Raw genomic sequence first — 24269 nt, 5'->3', positions numbered from 1 at the left:
ACACCCGTTGTATGTGAACGTTAGAATCTATCACACCCGATCATCACGTGGTGCTTCTAAACGACGAACTTTCGCAACAGTGCACAGTTAGGGGGAACACTTTCTTGAAATTTTAATGAGAGATCATCTTATTTACTACCGTCTTCTAAGCAAATAAGATGCATAAACATGATAAACATCACATGTAATCAAATAGTGACATGATATGGCCAATATCATTTTGCTCCTTTTGATCTCCATCTTCGGTGCTCCATGATCATCATCGTCACCAGCATGACACCATGATCTCCATCATCATGATCTCCATCATCATGTCTTCATGAAGTTGTCTCGCCAACTATTACTTCTACTACTATGGCTACCGGTTAGCAATAAAGTAAAGTAATTACATGGCATTGTTCAATGACACGCAGGTCATACAATAAATTAAGACAACTCCTATGGCTCCTGCCGGTTGTCATACTCATCGACATGCAAGTCGTGATTCCTATTACAAGAACATGATCAATCTCATACATCACATATCATTCATCACATTCTTCTTGGCCATATCACATCACATAGCATACCCTGCAAAAACAAGTTAGACATCCTCTAATTGTTGTTTGCATGTTTTACGTGGCTGCTATGGGTTTCTAGCAAGAACATTTCTTACCTACGTAAAAGCCACAACGTGATATGCCAATTGCTATTTACCCTTCATAAGGGCCCTTTTCATCGAATCTGATCCGACTAAAGTGGGAGAGACTGGCACCCGCTAGCCACCTTATGCAACAAGTGCATGTCAATCGGTGGAACCTGTCTCACGTAAGTGTACGTGTAAGGTCGGTCCGGGCCACTTCATCCCACAATACCGTCGAAACAAGATTGGACTAGTAACGGTACGCATATTGAACAAAATCAACGCCCACAACTACTTTGTGTTCTACTCGTGCAAAGAATCTACGCAATAGACCTAGCTCATGATGCCACTTATGGGGAATGTAGCAAAAATTCAAAATTTTCCTACGAGTCACCAAGATCTATCTATGGAGAGACTAGCAACGAGAGAGAGGAGAGTGCATCTACATACCCTTGTAGATCACTAAGCGGAAGTGTTCAAGAGAACGAGGTTGAAGGAGTCGTACTCGTCGTGATCCAAATCACCGAAGATCCTAGTGCCGAACGGACGGCACCTCCGCGTTCAACACACGTGCAGCCCGGTGACGTCTCCCATGCCTTGATCCAGCAAGGAGAGAGGGAGAGGTTGGGGAAGACTCCGTCCAGCAGCAGCACAACGGCGTGGTGGTGGTGGAGGAGCGTGGGAATCCTACAGGGCTTCGCCAAGCACCGCGGGAGAGGAGGAGAAAGAGAGGTAGGGCTGCGCCAACAGGAGAAGAACTTCGTGTGTTGGGCTGCCCCTTTGCCTCCACTATATATAGGGGAGAGGGGGGGTTGCGCCCCCACCTAGGTTTCCACCCCTAGGGGCGGCGGCCAGCCCTAGATCCCATCTAGGGGGGCGGCCAAGGGGGGGGGGGTAGAGGGGGAAACTTGCCCCCAAGTAAGGTGGAGGCGCCCCCTCCCCAAACCCTAGGCGCCTTGGGCCCTTGTGGGGGGCGCACCAGCCCACCTGGGGCTGGTCCCCTCCCCCACTTGGCCCATGCAGCCCTCCGGGGATGGTGTCCCCACTTGGTGGACCCCCGGGACCCTCCCGGTGGTCCCGGTACGTTACCGATAAAACCCGAAACTTTTCCGGTGACCAAAACAGGACTTCCCATTTATAAATCTTTACCTCCGGACCATTCCGGAACTCCTCGTGACGTCTGGGATCTCATTCGGGACTCCGAAAAACATTCGGTAACCACATACAAACTTCCTTTATAACCCTAGCGTCATCGAACCTTAAGTGTGTAGACCCTACGGGTTCGGGAACCATGCAGACATGACCAAGATGTTATCTGGTCAATAACCAACAGCAGGATCTGGATACCCATGTTGGCTCCCACATGCTCCATGATGATCTCATCGGATGAACCACGATGTCGAGGATTGGATCAATCCCGTATACAATTCCCTTTGTCTACCGGTATAGTACTTGCCCGAGATTCGATCGTCGGTATCCGATACCTTGTTCAATATCATTACCGGCAAGTCTCTTTACTCGTTCCGTAACACATCATCTTGCGATCAACTCCTTGATCACATTGTGCACATTATGATGATGTCTTACCGAGTGGGCCCAGAGATACCTATCCGTCACACAGAGTGACAAATCCCAGTCTCGATTCGTGCCAACCCAACAGACACTTTCGGAGATACCCGTAGTGTACCTTTATAGCCACCCAGTTACGTTGTGGCATCCCTACGGTATTCGAGAGTTGCACAATCTCATGGTCTAAGGAAATGATACTTGACATTATAAAAGCTTTAGCATACGAACTACACGATCTTTGTGCTAGGCTTAGGATTGGGTCTTGTCCATCACATCATTCTCCTAATGATGTGATCCCGTTATCAACGACATCCAATGTCCATGGTCAGGAAACCGTAACCATCTATTGATCAACGAGCTAGTCAACTAGAGGCTTACTAGGGACATGGTGTTGTCTATGTACCCACACATGTATCTCAGTTTCCTATCAATACAATTATAGCATGGATAATAAACGATTATCATGAACAAGGAAATATAATAATAACTAATTTATTATTGCCTCTAGGGCATATTTCCAACACCTCTGCCCTCTCAAATTCCAGTAGGCCAGCCGCCCTATATCTTTGACATGGGAAAACACAAATTCGATGGCACTCTTTATCGATCGCGCAGCCACACACTTCATCCCTGTTTTCAATTCTATCGATATCTCACGTCCATGACTCTGTTTCACACACATTGCATATGTTACAGTTTTCTGATTGAGATATCATCAACACATTGCCTCTGTTTTGCACAAACCATCTCTCTCACACCCACCCACGTACGTACCTGAACCTAAAGAAGAAGTGCACACAGGACGCACGTACTCACGTCTCGTTCCCGGCCACACCCGCGCGGGTACATGGTGGAGTTTGTTTTTGTACAAAACGGCAGCCCACGTGATAATTTGACGCGTGTAGCGGTGTTTTACTCGAAGGAGGGTCAGGTATCATGCCTAGAATATAAAACGATTGCCGTGGGTAAAATGGAAAAATGGGTTTGTCTCTCGTCACACCATCTCACACAAGCCCGTCGTGGCCTCTCTCTCTCAGCATGGGTTAGTGATCCGGCCGCACCCGTCCGCCACGGAAAGGGAGGATGTGCATCGTCTCTCCGTTCGACGGCGTTGAGGCAGCTCGTCCCAATCTGCGGTACCCATCGTTCTCTCTAACCAAGCTTCGGCATGGTAGGGCCTTCGCCACTTGCTCGCTGCCGCAGTATGGGCAGATCCCGGCCGCCGGTGCCCTCCTAGTAACATCCCGACAACCCTCAGGTACAGCTTCCTCCGGCCTTGTTCCACTGCCCATCTTTCCACATTGCTGCATGTGGATCTTCTTTAGTTGTTTGCTTAAACCGTATCTCGGTCGGCGTACTTTCCATCTTGCAATCTCGTCCTCAAACCATTTTTGATAAACCACCATGTGCTATCTTTCCCATTTTACATGGAACATGCTTATTTTTTGTCGGTGTATGTGTCTTCAACTCGTGTTATTGGGCAGTAATTGTTTCCTTTCGACCTCCTTTTGCAAACAGGGCTATCCATTTTCACCTCGTTGCTATTGCGACCTTTTGTTGGACTGCACAAATCACTTTTCTGAAGAGTGTTTTGTGCAGTTCGCCAAAATGTCACACGGGCAACATTTTTACATTTCTGTGGGACTGCGGAAAGGGAGATTGGTTTTGCTATCCTCCTCATCCAACTCCATTCCTAATCTTCTCCAACAAGAAGTTAGTCCTAAAGAGAGATCGTAAAGGTGATCGCCTTCTATTTATGTGTGTTATGTTTCATCATCTAGTTCCACTATTATTGTAATCACACTGACTGGATATCTTTGCAAACAGGGATGATCCGCTCGATTTTAGTGGAGCTGCACAAAATGATCGGATTGTGGTGTCCGTCATACACCTCTTTTTTGGCTACAGAGCTGGGTGAAACTAGCTGCCAAGCAATGAACACCGTGCCAAGGAAATGGATTCATGCCTATGAACAACATCGATCAATTATATTTTTTTCTTTATTTGTACACCTTCTCACAACTTTGTCTTCAGTTGTGATGTGAATATTGGCGCTGATCTGCGAACCATTGAGATGCATTAGCCGTGGTAGTTTCATTTGTATTTGATGGAATGTTGTAACGAGATAATCTCGAGGCAAGACACATGAATCCTAAGTTGAAACCTTTTTTTTTCTGCGGGAACCAAAGTTGAAACCTTCATAGCACCACAGTACAATTTCATCAAAATTATGCGTACATATAAACAAATCATGAAGGATTGATAGCAATGCCAGAAACAATTCAACTTCGTTTCATCGACATGTTGGACATCCTTCATCCGGCTCCACCTACCATGCGGCAATATTGAGTGCACAACACAACTTCAGGGAAAGATTCACCCCGGTCGTTGCGCCGCAGTAGTAATGACTAATGAGCAGTCAAATCACAGAGCCCCACCTTCGCCACAGTAACTTGCTCGGATGAAGCAACCATCAATTCTCTGTTCCTTGAATCCGCTGGCACTCCCATATTCCCACAATAATAAGTTGCTTGGGCGAATCAACCATCACTATAGGCACTCATGTGTGATGACCACAGGATCTATCCATTCAGATTGCATGTTAAAAAAATAAAGGTCGATAACTAATGCGGCAAACTTTCAAAAAAAAACAACTAATGAGACACCTCGGGCCAAGGCAGCCAGATCGCATTTTGCATGAGAAATTACACACCATGTTTCGTTGACATGTGGTCCCATTCCAACATATCAGTGAGACGACAGCGAGTAGTAGGAGTATTTCCGAACGGACGTGTAGACCGGGGACCCTCTTCGTGAACCGTGGAAAACTGGCAACCGTCCACTGACTCTTCGCCTTTCCCTCTCGATTTGGAACTGCTGTCGCACGCTCTTCCTCTCCCTCCTCCATTTTCTTTTAGCCCTTCACCCTTTCTTATGCCATTGTTCGATCGTCTTCTCCATGGAGGGAACAGGCCAGAAACGACCCCGTTATTCTTCCCTGATCTGAAAGATGACGTGGTGGAGGAACTCATTGATCGGTGCGACGTCATCACCTCGGCTAGCATGGCAGGTTCGTTCAAGCCCATTCTCGATTCAACTAATAAAATCATTACAATGAACCCAAGAGTCAAGGAGCGGTTTGATCTCCCCTATCTTCTTCGCCGTGACCCTGATGACTGGCGCCGTCACGACGGAGGCCTTGCCCTGTGCAAGTTGATGCCGCTTGATAATGATACATATGATGTTAAGATGCCATCGCTTGAGGGCAAGGCTTGGGCAGGCGCAAATGGAGATTGGGTTGTTTACATTGGGTCCAACTGCGAGTGGCAACTTGTGAATGTGTACACTCATGACTGGGTTCCACTTCCAAAAATCTTAGCAGACTGCCCACAGGTTGAGCACACCGGTATTGTACGCACGTTCAAATACGATCATGGTGACTGTCTTCTACGGAAGATAGCAATTTGTCGAGTTCCCAACCTCTCTTGGAATTATAACAACTATGAAGTTGTTGCTATCTTCGACAAGCTTGTTGCCGTCCTTGGTGGTTTGACTCGATGGATATTGCTCAAAAATCAGTTTCTATACACGGATGTGTATTGTGATGCAATTCAATACGAGGGTCCTGTGTTTGCTTCCACCGCTCATGGCACTGTTTTTTCATGGGATCCTCGTAGTTTCGGTACGTTTGTCTTCCACCGTAATTATAATTGTTTCATCCACATGCATGCGGGTTAGCAAGTTTCCCTTTACTAATTAACCTTCTTCTTGTGTTTCCAAGGTCCTATGAACATTCCACCACCTATACTTGAAAATTTTTATAACCAAAGGGGAGATGGCGATGGTGATGATCATGAGCATGAGGACGAGCAGAACGTATATACTCAGTGGTGCCTGGCAACTAACTCCGATGGATCACCTCTTCTTGTGTGTATACAGCCCACTGATGATGTTACTACTAAGGGAGCACGTGTTGTATCCCATGGTCGCACTCTCCGGACCTATTCCCACACCCGTTGCATGGTATTCGGGATGGATACTAGTGTGCTAGCGCCAACACCTTCTCCCTGGTACAGAATTGATAGTCTTGGAGAAAACTCGCTCTTCCTTGGACAAAAGTATCCGATGATGGTGAAAGGCGATCCAACTGCTGTTGACACAATGTTACTAGTAACATTTATGAGAAGCAACTGTGTCTATACCTTGGACATTAGGGTGGTTCCCTACCCTGGTACTGATATAGTAGGCCGCTTCAGCCTGGATGATCAGTCCTGCGTTGGTCTCTAGATCGACAATAGATGGCTCGTCCTAGAGAATCACTTGTGGTTCAAAGCAAGCGTTTCCAATGCCGAGGAATGGTTGAGTTGAAGTTCATTTCACTGCTTGTTATTTGTCGTGTGGTGAAAACTTTAGTATTTATAATGTATCCTTGTTGACGATGTGGGTTGATGACCTGTTGTATGTAATAAAATGATATGCATGTGATAAACTTACTAAATTTATTAATGGCTTTCGAGTTGCTTCTGTGAGTGAGTGGTGCGACGAGGCAAAAAAATATTTTCCGAATACATAATTGTACGTGCATTACAACAGGTTATCGGATGAGGCCAATCAACAATAGTAGTACACTATTTGTACTAGCTTCACATGCTTCGTGCGTCATGCGTGTGTTTTTACTGTAGCCATATTGTACGTAACCAGCACCTCGAATCCTTGATACTAGTACTATATAGTAAGTAGTAGGAGTAGTAGGGTGGCATGGGCCAGAACAAGCATTCACGTCCAGGAGTACGGCACACGCCACCAGCACGACTTCCATCTGACACCATATTTCTTGGAGTCTGTGCTAGAGCAATCTCTTCAACCTCATCGTTTCTCTAACTCAGCCATCGCGCGGCGGGCGAGGTGGGGGTTTGCCGATAGTCGGTTTCGTCAACTGCGGTCCCACTTGTAAGGCCAACTCCAATGTTCTATCAATATATGGATGTACTCTTCTTCCCAATACAAAAACTTGCATCCATTCTACTCCCTCCATTGCACAATACATGCCTTCTATTTGTCAAAATATATATGTATCTAGACATGTTTTAGTATATAGCTACATCCATTTTGGACAAATGGAAGTCAAGCACTCCCTCCGTCCGGAAATACTCGTCGGAGAAATGCATAAAAATGGATGTATCTAGAACTAAAATACATCTAGATACATCCATTCCTCTGACAAGTATTTCGGGACGGAGGGAGTATTTTGGGATGGAGGGAGTACACAATAATTTTTTTTAAGTTAGCACAACTAGTCTAATCCGAGAGCACAACCGAAGATTTGGTCAGGTTCTTCCTCCTTTTGCCGACATGTGGGACATCCAGCATCCAGGTCGTGTCATCAAAGAAAATAGAGTGGTAGTTGAAGCCACGAGATGTGCATCTTGGGTTAAACTGTAAATAGAATCTTACTACTCTTGAGTAACTCCAAAAGCGGCCACCGAAGATCTTTATTGGATTTGTTTTTCATCACTATCACATCGAGGTGAAAGATGTGCAGCTTCAGTGGGTCCCCTTGCGTTTTCACTGACATGTGGGACCGCATGTGAGCAAACAGACGATGGGCTCCGTGCGTCCACTGGCTGGCTGAGAAGAGAGATAGAGGAGGGCCGATCACGGACTGCAAGAAATTTGTTCTATGTAACCAGCACCTTGATATTCGCGTGTGGTTGTTTCTAGAATAAAAAAAGGAGGTACCCCTACTTATGTTACTCCCACTACTCCTAGCCTAAGGTTAGTAGGTGACCTTGCGCTTGGCTCTTCGCCTCTTCCGGAAGTCGATGGTTCTACAGTAGTGCTTCTGGCAATCTGACACCAAATGAACTGCTGCACGTCCACCGCTTGTAAGCAAAAGTTTCTCCTCGTGCTACGAGCCACCGCGCACATGTTGGCGAGGGAGAAGGCGTAATCAAGCTTCTCGTCGTTCTGCGAGTTGACGGGACACATCAAAGTTATTTACTAGTAGTACGTACTCTCTCCAAAAAAGGGCTGACCATGTCATTGCTACCATCCCGTGCTCTGTCGTTGAGTACGTGCACTATTCACGTGCCATCGAGGAGAAAAAATATTGCGTAGGTGCCATCGAAGTGCACGACTCACTTACGAAAAAGGGTTTCCCCCCGCTTTCCCCCCGCACGACTCACTTACGCACTGCTTATCTGATTATCTCCATTTTCTTGCATGACACGTGCACCTTGATGCTAGATGTCTCGCGTGTTGGGAAAAGGATGAAAAAAGCTCACATAAAAGAAAAGAGTTGAAGAGCATAGATTCCCGACGACCGAGGAGGAGCAAGGAACCTCGCGGTGGAGCGTCTGCAAGGAACCTTGCGCGTTTTCCCCTGTTTTTTGCCACCTGCCCACCAATAAACAAATAAAAGAACATGAATATTTTGCTAACCACTAGAAACGGTACATCAGGATGCTAAGTTGAAGATGTTTTATACTCCCTCCATTCCCAAATATAAGTCTTTTTAGATATTTCAATAAGGGACTACATACGAAACAAAATGAGTGAATCTACACTCTAAAATATGTCTACATACATTCGTATGTTGTAGTCTATTTGAAATGGCTAGAGAGACTTATGTTTAGGAACGGAGGGAGTAGTTTATATTGAATTATTGATAACCACGCAACAAGCCACATATGTACAGGACGCATGCAGCCACGCATGTACACAAGCCAACGCACTAACTACATTCGATCCAACTCATGCACATACACGCACAACATGGAGCACACAACGCACGTACACAAGACGTGCATGCACACACGCTCGGCCGCAGCATGCACGTGAATAACACATGCATGCGCACACACTCGGTTGCATGGAGGCGTGCGCCATCCGCGGCGACGTCCGGTTCGAAATGCTAGGGCGAAGCTCGCACGCAACGGCGCATACGCATCTCTTGCAGCACCTCTTTACCGTCATTGCTCAACTACTAGTCGGAGACGAAGACGACCACAGCCTCGGCCTTAGAGCTAGCACCGATGGAAAAACACGCACGCTGCAGGCACACGAGCACATACGGAGTGCCCACGACGTGGTGGTGGTGTGTCCCCAATCGCCTCTACTCCTTCTGCGCACGTTGTCTATCAAGGCGGCTACATGCTAATGATGATGTGGGTGAGATCTTCTAGGACTCAGATGATGACGAGGAAAATTATGAGAAACAAGGTGACGTACACCGTCAAGGTCCACGATCAAGGGGGTGCTAGTAAGTGCTTAGATGTGCTTAGAGCAAGTACAATAGAGCTGAGTCAGCGGGCTATAAGGAATAAACTAGTATATTTGTGCTTAGTTGGAGGAAAGAGAAGAGGAGAGAGAAGGTAAGCGGGCTCTTCGTGAAGAGCCAGCTCTAGCACGTGCTCCTAGGCACTTTGTGAGAATGAAAGGTGGGCCACAGAATAAAAAAGTAGTAGTACACTCTTTTGATCTACTATTGTACATGTTGACTATAAGATGGGCTATAGATGACATGGCACTGGCTTATAGCCAGCAGCTGGCTATACTATTAATGCTCTTTAGATGAGGTGCTAAGTGCATTAAATGGCTTAGTAACTCAAGTATTCAATGCATAGGTGCTTAGTTTATTTGTGCCACATCATATTTTATGCCTACGTGGCAGGCTTAGTAGCTATACATGGTGGAGCACTGCGAGAGGCCAAGGCTGGTCATAGTGGGGAGTAACTTGTACTGTAACATATTACTATGTTACTCTAAACATCTCTATAAACCAGAAAGGAGGGAGTAGTAACATAGATTAGTGTCATATGCAGAGTATGGGAGCACATGATATTTCCCCGTACGGACTGATCCCAAGTTGGCTTCTCACCTTCTTGGCCCAACAAAAACCCCTCCCCCTCCCGCGCGTGCTTCCCGCCCGGCGCCAGCTGAGCCTGCCGCTCCACATTGATGGCAAGTCAGGGCGACGCGACCTCTCACTGCTTCCGCCGTTGAAGCGGTGCACCGACCGAGGGCACCGCCTGCTGCACGCCCGGCATTTCAGACTACACAGTGGATAGTAACTTTAGAGCAAGTACTACAATTATATGACATAAGAAGGCTATAAGGATTTAAATATAGTATTTGTGCTTAGTTGAAGGAGAGAGAAGAGGGGAGAGAAGAGAAGCGGATTGTAAACGAGTAGCCGGTTGTACTCCAACATACCTTGTGAGACAAAAGGTGGGGCCATTATTAATGATATTGTATTTATACTAAAGGGACTAACAGACACCTTAATTACTCCATTTTTTTTGAGACAAACCTTGTTGGGGCTATTATTGACTTTTTTGAGCTATTATTGACTTGGACATGGGGTTTGAGGGCCAAAGGCCTACTATTATACTCGCACGACCGACCTGACATGCTCTACCCTAGCCGACGCTGTATCATATGGTTTCGCACTGTTCCAGATCTTAGTGCCGCCACACAATTCTTCTCCAGCCCTCCTTCCGGTGTGCACCACGAGAAGGGACAACAGTCCTCCGAACCCCGCCTTTCGTGATCCTGTATGGGAGAGGGGCGATCAGGTTTTTGGGGAGCACACTCTTGTGACTGCTGCCAGCGACGACTTCCTCAACGACAGCCTTCTTCCCCGACCTCGGTAACCTCTTCATCAACGACATGAGTGACAACATCAACCACATCGGTTCTGCTCCCGCTGTACAGTATGTCATTCTGTCCTCCTAGTTTAGTCCGCATCATTACTTTGATGTTTGCAATTGTCGTCATGATCTATTTACTGCTAATTCGGATTAAATCTACTAAATTTCTCATATATTCAACAATTCAATCCAAAAACCTGATTACAGGCAATTTACTCCGAGTGGTTTTGCTGCGCTTTTGAAGCCGCCTACTTTTAAGGGGGTGCAATATAAAAGGTGGCACACAAGAGCAGTATATTGGTTTCAGATCATGTACTGCTATGGCGCCACTAAGGGTAAGCCTGAGGGCGATCTTAATCCTACACAGCAGGAAGCTTTTCAGAACATGGATACCCTCTTCAAAGCCGCCTTGCTGAGTGTTCTTGATGATTCCATTGTGGATTCATATATGTCGTTTGACAGCGGCAAAGACATGTGGGCTGCGCTCGAGGCCACGTTTGGGCCCTCGGGTGCTGGTAACGAGTTGTACGTCATGGAGCAATTCTGTGACTACAAGATGACTGATGAGCACTTTGTTGTTCAGCAGACTCATGAGATACAGTCACTCTCTAAGGAACTTGAGTACTTTAAGTGTGTGTTGCCGGACAAATTTGTTGTTGGGACCATCATTGCCAAGCTTCCACCTTCGTGGGACGATTTTGCTACTTCTCTGAAAAACAAGAGACATGAGTTTTCTGTTTTGGATCTCATTAGCACTCTTGATTTTGAGGAGAAGGTGAGAGCAAAAGATACACGTGCTCAGGTCGCTGAGGGAGCTTCTAGTGCCCACATGGTACACGAGAAGAACTTCCAGCCCAACCAGCCCCAAAACAACAAGAGCAAATCTCAGGGGAAAGGCAAGTTTGATGCAAAGAACAAGACGTCACATTCTACCAACTTCAAGAAGAATTCTTGTAACGGGAAGGGATACAAACCTCAATTTTGGTAGCACCGCACAAAATTTATATGGCTGCATCTACCTGCTGTCAGCTAACCTCATGGTGCTCCAGGTATTCCTATATTCGTAACTAGGTACAATGACCACCACAAGATGAAATTACCTTATTCGTATGTTGACTTGCTGAATGCAGTGCGGAACGATTCTGTCATGTGTGGAGGAGCAAACAAGCAGTACAGCCGAAGGTGGAAATCAACCAAGGACTTATGAAATTATATGTAATCTTCCTCAGGCAGGTCAGTATCCCCTTCGTCCAAATGATCGTGTTTTGTCATGCCGAGCTATTGATATGTGCTACTGTTTTGCAACACCGTTTAAGTATAGCTACTGTTTTCCTATCTTTTCAGATTCAGGACAATGAATATGATATCAGGGGAACTGCACAATATGGACCCATGTTGAGTCATCTCTATTGCCTCATGTGTTTGCTGCAAATGTGTGAGCATCAATTGCAACATGAGGTAGCTAGCTAGCTGTGGAGTTGCCAACATGCTCAAAGTGCTCGCAACATTGATAAGAAACAAGCATGCCCAGGAAATTAATGCATGCGCGGGGAGGCCCTTTGCTCAGAGAAGCATCGACTGATTTTCTTTATTTCCACACCTTCTCACAGCTTTGTATATTGGTTATAGTATGGTGAATCATTGAGATGCATAGACATGCTGAACTTTTCTTCTTCTGAATGTTAGTTTAATGTGAGTGTCTGCATCTAGTACCACATCCTCTAATTTGGTGGATGCACACAGAGAAAATAAATCTCCTTAATTTACTCCATAACCACCCTATTAAATAGGCCTAGTAAAAAACCAGGTGCATGCAGTGGCCAGCGGGCACATCCATCTTGCATGTATGGCCAGTCAGCCAAGCCCATGCGCCAGCTCCAATGCAGCAACGTAAAAGAAGAGAGCGGTTCTTGGGAAAAAGCAAATAGTTAGTGCAGCGGACCTTATAAACACGAACAGCTCGCTCTCCCGCTTTCGTCTTCCCACCCAATTCCTCCCGCTCCCCAATCTTCCTCACTCGTCCAGAAAACCCCGCTCACCTTCTTCCTCACTCGTACAGAAAACGCCTGCTCCTCTTTTTCCACTCCTACAGAAATCCCCAGTCCTCCTTCTTCCCCACTCGCACTGCCACTAGGCTCGTCTCTGGCTACTCTGCTCAAACCCGTGAGCTCGGCGCGACGCCCACAAGGAAAATGGCGTCGGCCGGCCCCAGCGCCAAGAAGATGAGGCTCCCGCCAGTGGCGATGCTGGTTGTAGATCCTGCACCCGGTAGCGCGGGGAGAAGCGGCGAGCCCCCCTCCCACCCGGATCTGAGGAACCGGTAGAATCTCTGGTGGACCGCATCAGTGATCTCCCGGGCGTCATCTTTGAGGAGATCATCTTGCTTCTCCCCACTAAGGATTGCTGCCGCACATAAGTCCTCTCAACTCGGTGGCGCCCTCTATGGCGCAGCGAGCCCCTCAATCTCGACTGTCGTCAGATATCTGCCCTTCCTGAATTTGATCTCCTCAGAGCCATCGTCTCTTCTCACCAGTAGGGCCCCGTTCAATGCCTCTGCATCCTGACAAGCTACCTGTTGTCCATAGCCGGCAAGGTGGAGGCTTGGCTGACATCCCCTGAATTCGGAAAACTACAGCAGTTTGAGTTCTACCATTACCACAAAAGTTTCATACCACGAACATACCAAGAATTCATGCCCACACCACCGTTGTCCATCTTGCGGTTTTCCTCCTCTCTCCACACCGCCACCTTTGCCCGGTGCCATCTACAAGACGATTTGGCACAAATGCTTCGACTCCCACTGCTAAAAAAACTTTCACTTGTGGTGGTTTATCTGTCGAAGGCCTCACTGCACAACATCATCCACTCCAGTTGCCCTGGCCTGGAGCGCTTGCTGATTGTTTTGGGAATAGAAATCGGTATCAGTTGTCTCCAAATAAATTCGCCTCACCTTAAAAGCATTGGAATTTGTTTTGAAGGATAGTAGCTCATCATCGAAGATGCCCCTTCACTTGAAAGGTTGCTCCTTCATAATTGTTATACACCTTCAGAAATAACTGTCATCTCTGCGCCCAAACTGGAGACCTTTGGTGTAATTCGTGACCCGTTTAATAATCACAAGGAGTTGGTGTTTGGCTCCTCACTTTTTCAGGTACCGTATATTATCATCTACACATTTGTAATCATATGCTGCATTTTTCATTTGTGCGCATAAGTTTTATATCATCTTTGAGTGCACTTTGGGTACTAATATTATGTTATATGCTCAATGAAGAGTTCTTCCATTGATAGCCTATCAATGCTGCTGGATTCTGTCAAGATCATATATATCAGAATGTATAGTTTTGATCTGGACATAATTATTGGCTTGCTACGATGCTTTCGATTTCTGGAGAATTTATACATAGAGGTGATGATTTCATGCACATTGAAAGCCCGTATATATTGTACTAGAATTAACTATTCAGCTGTCGTTCTTTTGACATACTCTTTTTCAGACCTTAACTGTTTTCAATCTTCATGTCTACTTAGGCAGAACCACATGGAGAAAAACATATAACCAATCGTTGTCGTAATAAGCACAAGGATTTTCTCAGTTCAAATGACATTCGTTTGAGGACAATAACGATGGGACGATATGCATCCAACCAGGCAAACAGAAGCTTTGTCACATTCTTCCTGTTGAATGCGAGGTTACTATTGTCCATGAGGCTTAATTTTTATAGCAAGAGATTTCTCACGGACGAACATGTTGAACAGCAAAAAAACAAGTTTCAGGTGGACAAATGGGCTTCTAAACGTGCTCGGCTTCTATTTACAACAAGTTGTAGACATCCTAAAATAAAAATTTTTGCACACGATGTTGATTTTATGGATCAGACTGATCCATTTGTTTGTGACTACAAAAAAGAGTGGTTGGGTTAGATGTTACTGTCATGTTCAATCTGGGTTTTGTCTAAAAATTTGATTAACAATTAATCCTTGGGCTTTTTGTACCATTTGTATGCTTGACTTGCATGTTGTTGCCCTCGTACTCCCCTCCACCTGCCACTACACTGCCGCATCTTCCATGGCTGCTGTTCGTTACCGTCCGAGGCCTTGCCGTTGTTCTCCACCTTGGTTAGCTTGTTGTGCCCACCGCCATCTGGCATTGTCAACATGGTCAACAAGCAAGAGGAATCAGGAGATGACTGTACGTGGAGAGGCTAACAGTAGGGACCCACCAGGGTCATTGCATTTTGCAAGCAGGTGCCTCGTTATTACAAGCCAAAAAAATACTTCCTCCTAATTGTTTGACAACTACGTTCCATGCCATTGTCAATGTAGTTAATAAACGAGAAAAATACACAACGAGGGGATAACACCAGGGACCCAGCAGCTTGCCTAGTTGTTTTTCAGTTTCAGAGACGGAGCTCAACTGCGCGCTTGCGGGGCTGTGGCCCATGTAGCCCACGCTTACGCTTTTATTAAGCACATGACAAGCCCAGTTGATATATTTTTTCTTTCTGAAATTGGCTAGCCCAGTTCTTTTTTTTGGAGAACCAAAACCGAGGCCTACTTGCTTTTCTGAGCCCTGCTGGGCTGCAAATCTTTCAAGACGAGGAGGGATGTAAGTAGTAAGAGATGGGCTTCCCCAGAAAACGGGCTATAAGTTGTAAGAAATGGGCTGTAAATTTTTAAACCAAAGCCAACCGGCAATTGCATTAAAATATCATTTTTTCCAGGATTTCTCTACTCTCTAATCTTATAAAAACCACAGCCAACTGGCAATTACATTAAAATGTCATCTTTTCTCCCACAAGATAAACTACTCATACAAATGCATCTTCATGTTCCGTGCAACGAACGGGCATCTTGCTAGTTAAGATAAACTACTCATACAAATTCATTTTTTTGCGGAGAATTGTTTTTTGAATTTTATTTTGATATAATTTTTTGAAAATTGTTTTTAATGTCACTCGAAATTTCGTGATTAAAAGAGTTCGGACCTCACCGAAATATGCAAAATTTCATTGAATTTTTTAGCAGTGCCTAGAATATATGGTCTGTAATGCTAATAAAAAGAATATGGGCTTCAAATATCCTTAAGAATTAGCAAATGGGCTGTAAATTATTGAAAATAATGGCTAATGGGTTGTATGCTGTTTTCCACAGATTTGGAGGCTAACTTCTGGGCCTACTAGGTTGACGATGACACTGTCCTAAATTTTTTTTGACGCATACGCAAGGCTTTGTCAACTTAGTCAACACACAACAGTTACTGTTGGATGTCCATCCAACGGCCTCCGTGCTTCTTCAATCTCTGATCTTCCTGCTCCAGCCGCCCAAACCAGCGCCGGCGGGACTGCCTGCTCCCTCCTCCCGTGGCTGGTTGTGCTACCGCCAGGCCATCCCTCTAACCACCCACATATCCTGTTATTTTCCAGTGACGTCAGCCTCACCCCGCAGTCGACCAGTGAGCGCTCGTTCTCCCCTCAGCGTGGGTATCTGTTACGGTGGCGTCACCGGCTTCGGGTGGTTCTCTTCCTGGGCCTCGCCCTCGTCCATCGCGTTTGTGCTCTCGGCGCGGCGAGGTCAACATGGTGAACAAACAACAGTCATCGGAAGAGGCTGACAGTAGGGGCCCACACAGGAAAATGCCTCCTTATTACACGCAAAATAATGATTCCTCCACCTGATAGCTGGGATCCACCGGAAGGGTCTCTGTATTTCATGAAAAAAACGTTCCCCCCGCTGTCAGCTCGGACCCACCGGAAATGCCTCCTTATTACGCACAAAAAAATGAATACTCCCCCTGCTAGCTGGGACTCACCTTGGTGGGAGGCTGACTTGTGGGCCTACTAAGTATACGGGGATGGAGGGCTTTGTCAACTTAGTCAATACGAACGATTCTAGCTACAGTGACCGTACGATGTCCATCCAACGGACGTAGTGCTTCTTCAACCTTTGGTCTTCGTGCTCCAGCCGCCCAAAGCAGCGCCGGTCGTGCCGCATGCTCCTGCCTCCCGTGGCCGGATGTGATGCCGCGAAGGCCTCACTTCCCCCTACTACTCCCACCGCTGGCTAGGCCATCCCTCTACTCAATCACACCCCCCGTTATTCTGCAGCAACAACAGCCTCACACCGCAGCCGAACCAGTGAACCCTCGTACTCCTCTTTGCGTGGGCATCCACTGCTGCGTCTTCCCCGGCTCCGCGTCGTCCCCTTCCTAGGCCTCGCCATCGTCCACCATCGTGGTTCTCTCGGCGCGGCGTGCTCAACATGGTCAACGACTGACTTCCATCGGAAGAGTACTGTGCGTGGAGAGGCTGACAGCTGGGTCCACGGCGGCCGCAAGGAAGTGCCTCCTTATTACGCGCAAAATAATTATTCCTCCACTTGACAGCAGAGACCCACCGGACGGGCCACCATATTTCGCAAAAAAACATTTCCCCCCTGACTGCTGGGACCCACCAGCTACACCTTCGCACGCAAGGAAGTGCGTCCGCGCAAAAAAACCAAAACGATTCGCCCCCTAGCTGCTGGGACCCACCAGCTACATCTTCGCAGGCAAGGAAGTGCCTGACAGTTGGGACCCACCTGGTCGAAGCGTACGTGGCGTTGTCATTCTGGTCGCGAACGTGTACGTACATATATACTGGTCGATGTAGAGGCACGCACGTGTCATAGTAGAGGCGCGTACACGTACAGTGGCCAGGGTGCAAGAAAGAAAATACGGCCACGTACGTACATACGGGCAGGGTCTTGAACGCCTACTCGCGCAAACGTACGGCTAGGGCTCGTGTACATGGCTGGGTCGGAACGGAGAAACAGCATCGTCGTCATGTTCATGGGGAGGCAACGGAATGCGTCGTGTTCATGGGGAGGCAACGGAATGCATCATGTTCATGGGGAGGCAACGGAATGCGTCGTGTTCATCGGGAGGCAATGGAATGCGTGGGAGCCAACCGGCTGGGTCGGAACGGAATGTGTGGTCGTGTACATCGGGAGGGCTTGGACGGAACACGCGATGGAAACGAGGCCTGGCGTACCGCAGAATGAAGGAAACGGACCTCCTACATTCGGAATAGGGTCCTGTTGATCGGGAGGGGTCTGGCATACCGCATAACAGACAAAACGAACCTCCTACGGTTGAAACTAGGGTCCTGTTGATCGGGAGGGGTGTGGTGTACCGCAAAGCGGACGAAACGGACCTCCAACGGTCGAAACGGGGGTCATGTTGATCAGGAGGGGTGTGGCGTACCGCAAAACGGATGAAAAGGACTTGTGTTGGAGTGCTATGGTCGAAACGGGGGTCCTGTTCATCGGGAGGGGTGTGGCGTACCGCAAAACGGGACTCCACAGGATACTGTTCATCTCCACCGTCGACCTCCTCCAGCCTCCACGGGCTACTGTTCATCCACCGTCGACCTCCTCCAGCCTCCAAATGCTCCTGTTCATCCAGACTCCACCGTGCGCTACTCCACCGGCTACTATTCAACCACCCCTCCACGGGAACCCCTCCGCCGTCCACTGTTCATCCAGCCCTCCACACCACGGGGTCCTGTTCAACCACCCCTCCACGGGAACCCTTCCACCGTCTACTGTTCATCCAGCCCTCCACACCACGGGGTCATATTCATCCAGAGGCAACGCCACCGCTCATTGTTCATCCAAACCCCTCCACAACGCTCACTGATCATCCAATCGATCGGCTTCAGTTAGCAGCAGTAGCAAAGGAATCGCTTGATCGGGTTCAGTTAACAGCCATCGATCGATCGCTCAGGTTCAGTAACGCGTAGCCTGCAGTGCAATCGCTCGGGTTCAGTTAGAGCCGAACGCCTCGCTCGGGTTCAGTTAGAGCCAACGCTTCGCACACACGCGCGTACGTGTATGAGAGAAACGCACATCGCTCGGCCCCCAACCGCCCACCATAATCGGGAACTCCCCGAAATTTTCCTCGCCCTCGCTTCTACCATGGTTTTTACGTCATGGACGACCCAAAGAATGTCATGCAGCTGCGTCTCCGGCCCACCCAGGATGAAAAGCCCATTTTCTGTCATGATTTTTTGTCATAGAAGTAGGAGCCCACCACATCTATGATGATACCGGGTTTTGTCACAATTATCGTCATAGAAGTGTCATATGTATGACAGAAAAAAAATTGTTCGGCCCAAAATGTCATGGATGTGTCTTTTTTTTGTAGTGTCAGCCTGCCACTATACTGGGTCCCAGCTAACAGGGGGAGTATTCATTTTTTTGTGCGTAATAAGGAGGCACTTCCTTGCGTGCAAAGATATAGCTGGTGGGTCCGAGCTGTCAGCGGTGGTAATGTTTTTTCGTGAAATACAGAGGCCCTTTCGGTGGGTCCCTGATGTCAGGTGGAGGAATCATTATTTTGCGCGTAATAAGGAGGCATTTCCTTGCATGCGTCCGTGGATCCAGCTGTCGGCCTATCCACGTACAGTCCACTTCAGAAGCATGTCGGTCGTTGACCATGTTGACCAGGCTACGCCGAGAGCACCAGGGCGGTGGATGACGGCGAGGCCTAGGAAGGGAATGACACGGAGGCAGGGAAGACTCGGCAGTTGTTTCCCACACGGACGGGAGTACGACTATATGAGGGTTTACTAGTTCGTCTGCCGTCGCTGGAGAATAACAGTAGGTGTGGGTGAGAGAGGGATGGCTAGGCCAGCGATGGGAGTACGGTGGGGCGGTGAGGCCTGCGCGGCAGCACAGCCGGCCATAGGGAGGAGGGAGCTGATAGTCCCGCCGGTGCTTGTTTGAGCGGCTGGAGCAGGAAGAGCAGAGATTAAAGAAGCACGACGGCCGTTCGATGGACATCCAACAGTCACTGCTTGTGTGTCAACCTTTTTTAGGAAAGCCTCAAATCTGTGGAAAACAGCATACAGCCCATCTGCCATTATTTCTAATAATTTATAGCCCATTTGCTAATTCTTATGGTTTTTTGGAGCCCATATTCTTTTTGTTAGCATTACAGCCCATATTGTTGCCATGGTTAAAAAATTATACAAAATTTTGCGTATTTTGGTGCGGTCCAAACTTTTTTTAATCCCGAAATTTTGACTCACATTCAAACTGATTTTAAAAATAAATGTATATCAATATAAAATCCAACAAATTCTCCACACATAAAATTAATGTAATTTAAAATCTCAAAATAAAAAAAAGATATTTGAAACTAATTGCCGGTTTGATGTGTTTTAAAAATGTATAGCCCATTTCTCATTAGTGATGGGCCATTTTCTCGGCCAGCCGAATGAAAGCTCTCCTCGTCTTGAAAGATTTGCAGCCCAACAGGTCTGACAAAGCGACTTACTCCCTCCGTTGGGAATTACTTGTCGCGAAAATGGATGTATCTAGACGTATTATAGTGCTAGATACATCCATTTCCGAGACAAGTAATTCCGAACGGAGGGAGTACTTGGCAAATCACAAAAAAACTGGGTTGTGGCCGTGGACCCAGCTGTCAGCCTCTCCATGTACTGTACTCTTCCGATGGAATGTCGTTAACCACATTGACCACGCCGCGCCGAGAGCACCAATGCGGTGGATGACGGCGAGGCCTAGGAAGGGGACGACGCGGAGCCGGGGAAGACACGGCAGTGGATGCCCACGCGGAGAGGAGTACGAGGGTTCACTGGTTCGGGTGCGATGTGAGGCTGCCGTCGCCGCAGGGCCTGGCTAGCGGTGGGAGTAGTAGGGGGCGATGAGGCCTCAACGGCAGCATAGCCGGCCACTGGAGGAAGGAGCAGGCGGTCTCCCCGGCGCTAGTTTGGGCGGCTGGTGCAAGAAGAGCAGCAATTGAAGGAGCAGCAATTGAAGAAGCAGCAGGACCGTTCAATTCAAATCCAACGGTTACTGCTACTAGAATCGTTTGTTGACTAAGTTGGCAAGCCCTACGTACACGTCAACTTAGTAGGCCCATAGGTCAGCCTCCCAACCGGTGCGCCCCAGATCTTAGTGGGAGGAATCATTTTTTCGCATAATAAGGAGGCAGTTGATTGCGTGTGGCCAGGCCAGCGGAGGGAGTAGGGTGGCCGGGGAAGCCTGCGCGGCATCACAGCGGGCCACAATAGGAGGGAGCAGGCAGTCCTGCTGGCGCTAGTTTAGGCGGCTGGAGCAGGAAGATCAGACATTGAAGAAGCATGTCGGCCGTTGGATGGACATCCAACAGTCACTGCTGCTAGAATCGTGTGTTCACTGACAAAGCCTTGCATAAACAAGTCAGCCTCGATATCTGTGGCATGTACAGCCCATTTGCTATTATTTTTATAATTTTTACTCATTTTCTAATTCATATGGAATTTATTGCATCCCGTTTTCTTCAGAATTGCTGGCCATTTTCTGGTGAGTACCAGGGTCAAAAAAATAACTAAATATGTGGGAAATTTTGAAAATTCGCAAATTTTTGCTGGGGAACGAAATATTCTTAATCCAAAAATTAATTGCCATACTAAAACAAATTTAAAAATAAATTATTACTATGTCATGTTAAATCCAATGAAATACATATAAGATATCAGTGAAGAGAAAAAAGAAAAAAAGAAACTAATATCCCATTTGCTATAATTTTTTGGAAATTTTCAATCCCTTTTGATATTACTTTTAACATACATTGACCATACTCTTTGGCTAGGACGGAATGCATCCCTCCTCGTCTTGAAAGATTTGTAGCCCAGTAATTCAGAGAAAACAAATAGGCCTAGCTTGGGTATTCTTCAAAAAGAAATACTGGACTACCTATTTTCCCAAAGAACTGGTGCATGAGCATTTAGCTTTATTTATTTATTTACTTATTTATGTTTAGGGGACCATGAGCATGTACCTGGGACGGATTCATGTGAGAGCCTCCCTTCCACTTAATTATGGGCTTCTCTATTGTGCCTTCATCAGTGGGTTGCATGTTATCAACAAGTGGAAAATGTGTTCCATACGAAAAATAGTATGAGCTACATACGGTACGGGGCACTAAAGGATCGAACCGTGCAACGACTTCCAAAACATTGTGTTTGTCGTTCTAACAACACATTTATTCAACCAACAGACGAAATATACTACTAATTGTACATTGAAAACAGCAGCAACAACAATCGGGGCTGGGGGTGGAACAGAAGCAGTAAGTAGGCCAGAAGAGTGAAGACGCCACTCTCTCTTCCAAACCAAACATCAGCCATCATTACAAACGGGATACCAAAAAAGAACAAGTGTATGCATCAAACTAAATAAAGATCCTACTACACAAGTGTACGCATCTAACCAACTGGCTTAGTTAGACGTTACTACTTTTTAAGCTATGGAGATTGGCTGATGGCTTGAACCAGATGGGTGCCTGACGGGGGAAACTCCAGCCAGCAGGTCAAAGTCTGATACTTGCGACCCTCTCTCCTACATTGGGCTGCAGAGCGTGGCGGCACATATCAGGGTATGGTGCATGCAGAGACGCATGGTACGCTGTGTACACACAGTTTTGCCTGATGAACGAAACTGCACTGCCATCATGATCCTTGCCATCGGTTATCTCCTGGTTAATCGGATAATTCAGTCCAACAAACAGAGAGCGTGTACCAAGGCTACTTACCAGCCTCTAGTCGAAAATTCCTGAAGGCCCGGAGAAGCTGGGATCCTGCTCAAAGAGCTTGTAGTGACTGTGATTGTATTCTGTGAAACAACACGTCCGGTACTTGTGAACAATCATCAATCTTTCGCTGTTGTCTGATCGAGCCAGGAACCACCTGCAACTGCCATGCCGCTTTTCTTTGAAAGGTTCTGGGATTAGGAAGGGTAGGGACACCAGGCAGCCTACAACATCATATCAAGTTGGAGTCAAATAAAAAGGGCTCTTGATTTAGTCAATCTTAAGAACAACATGTTATGAGCATGAATATTTTTTCAGTAAATGTTGACAGTAATATAAGCAAGCCATCATGATATCATAGGAAAGTAACATACTATTGTAACAGCCGTTTGTAGCGATGAGTGGAGTAGGCTAGCAATACGTCCAGCCATAGAAGGAGTTGACAGCGTAAATGAAGCCCTTGTGTTCAATGTCATCAGAGAACCATGGAGGATGTATGATCCTGCGATGGACGTGCAGATTTATCCACTTACCGCAGTGGCCTGTCAAATAGGCGAGACCGCGGTTGAAGAATGCAATTGGCCTGAAGTCTTTATAATTCGCAGATCTTGTGGGCACTTGGCAGATTACAACCTTGAGCAAATCAAACTTGGTATCATGTTGGCTACTATAAGATTTCGAGTATTCTGGGCCGTGGTGCCAAAGCAGTGCAGTGTTAATCGAAGGAAGGGGGATCAATCGCCGGGTGTAGACCTCCACGAGCATCCAGCTGCTGCGACCGTCGACGAGCACCATCCAAGACGTGTTCATGCTGACCCAGTACATACCATTAATGTAGTTGAGGCTAACGGGGATCGGATCGCAGTCAAGGGGGTTGATGCTTGCCTCCCTACAATCGTTATGTTGCGTGACACGCCGTTTCTGAAGATCAGGCGGCATCAGCAAGCAAGGAGCTGGCTTAAAAAGCTCCGGCCTGAGGGCTTTGAGTAAACGGTATAGCCCCGACGAGCACGCGGCGAGCGACATGGTACTGAGATTGTCCACACGCGAAACAATGAGCTTGATTACCTCTATGCGGAGCGAATTCCAGCCACTCTTTCAGTGGACGCTGCTTGGTTCTGCCATTGTTAGTGCTTGGGTTTCGGACGAGGGGGGAGGCGCCTTAGCGGGGATGGAAGATTGGACGAGATTATGTGCGGACAAAGATGGAGAAGCGAATATGTGCTGCGGGAAGTGGACAGGTGATGATGACTACATCACACCGCTTGACTTACGAGACACATACCAGCAGCGTAGGGTCATGTCGATGCCAGACAACTTGCTTGAGTGATCACAGTACTGGTACTCCCTACAGAACCTACTACAGTACTATGCCCTAATTTACTTGAGTAGAGTAGTAGAGTAGGACTCTGCTCTACTACTAGCACCGGAGGAGTAGTATATTCTAATCTAAAATAGTTACAAATTTCAATGCCCGAGCGTGGAACGACTACGAACCATGCTCAAAGACCGTGTCTACGTGGTGTTTGGACTTATATGCAAAACAAATAGCAATATGCCCGTGCATTGCACGGCACACCATCATCACCAACTCGGTTTTTTCTCTACTCCTACTCCTATAAAAGACTCAGTTGGTGATGATGGAGCCGAGGAGGCGTGTTCAACCGAGCATGCAGCGGACGGTGCAACACTATTTGATTTGTTATAAAAAGCAAAGAAGAGTAGTAGAGATAGAGACATAGGGAGGAGCACGAGGTTGTGGTAGATAAGGATGAACGAGGCAAGGCCTTATCTGTAAATGTGGAGAGAGGTGCGGGTATCTTTTGTAAACTTGTCATAGTTGGCATAC

Source organism: Triticum dicoccoides, chromosome 6B (assembly GCF_002162155.2).
Source record: "Triticum dicoccoides isolate Atlit2015 ecotype Zavitan chromosome 6B, WEW_v2.0, whole genome shotgun sequence".
NCBI classification, from domain to species: Eukaryota; Viridiplantae; Streptophyta; class Magnoliopsida; order Poales; family Poaceae; genus Triticum; species Triticum dicoccoides.
The sequence above is the reverse complement of the archived record's forward strand: the minus strand, read 5'-3'. Positions refer to the sequence as shown.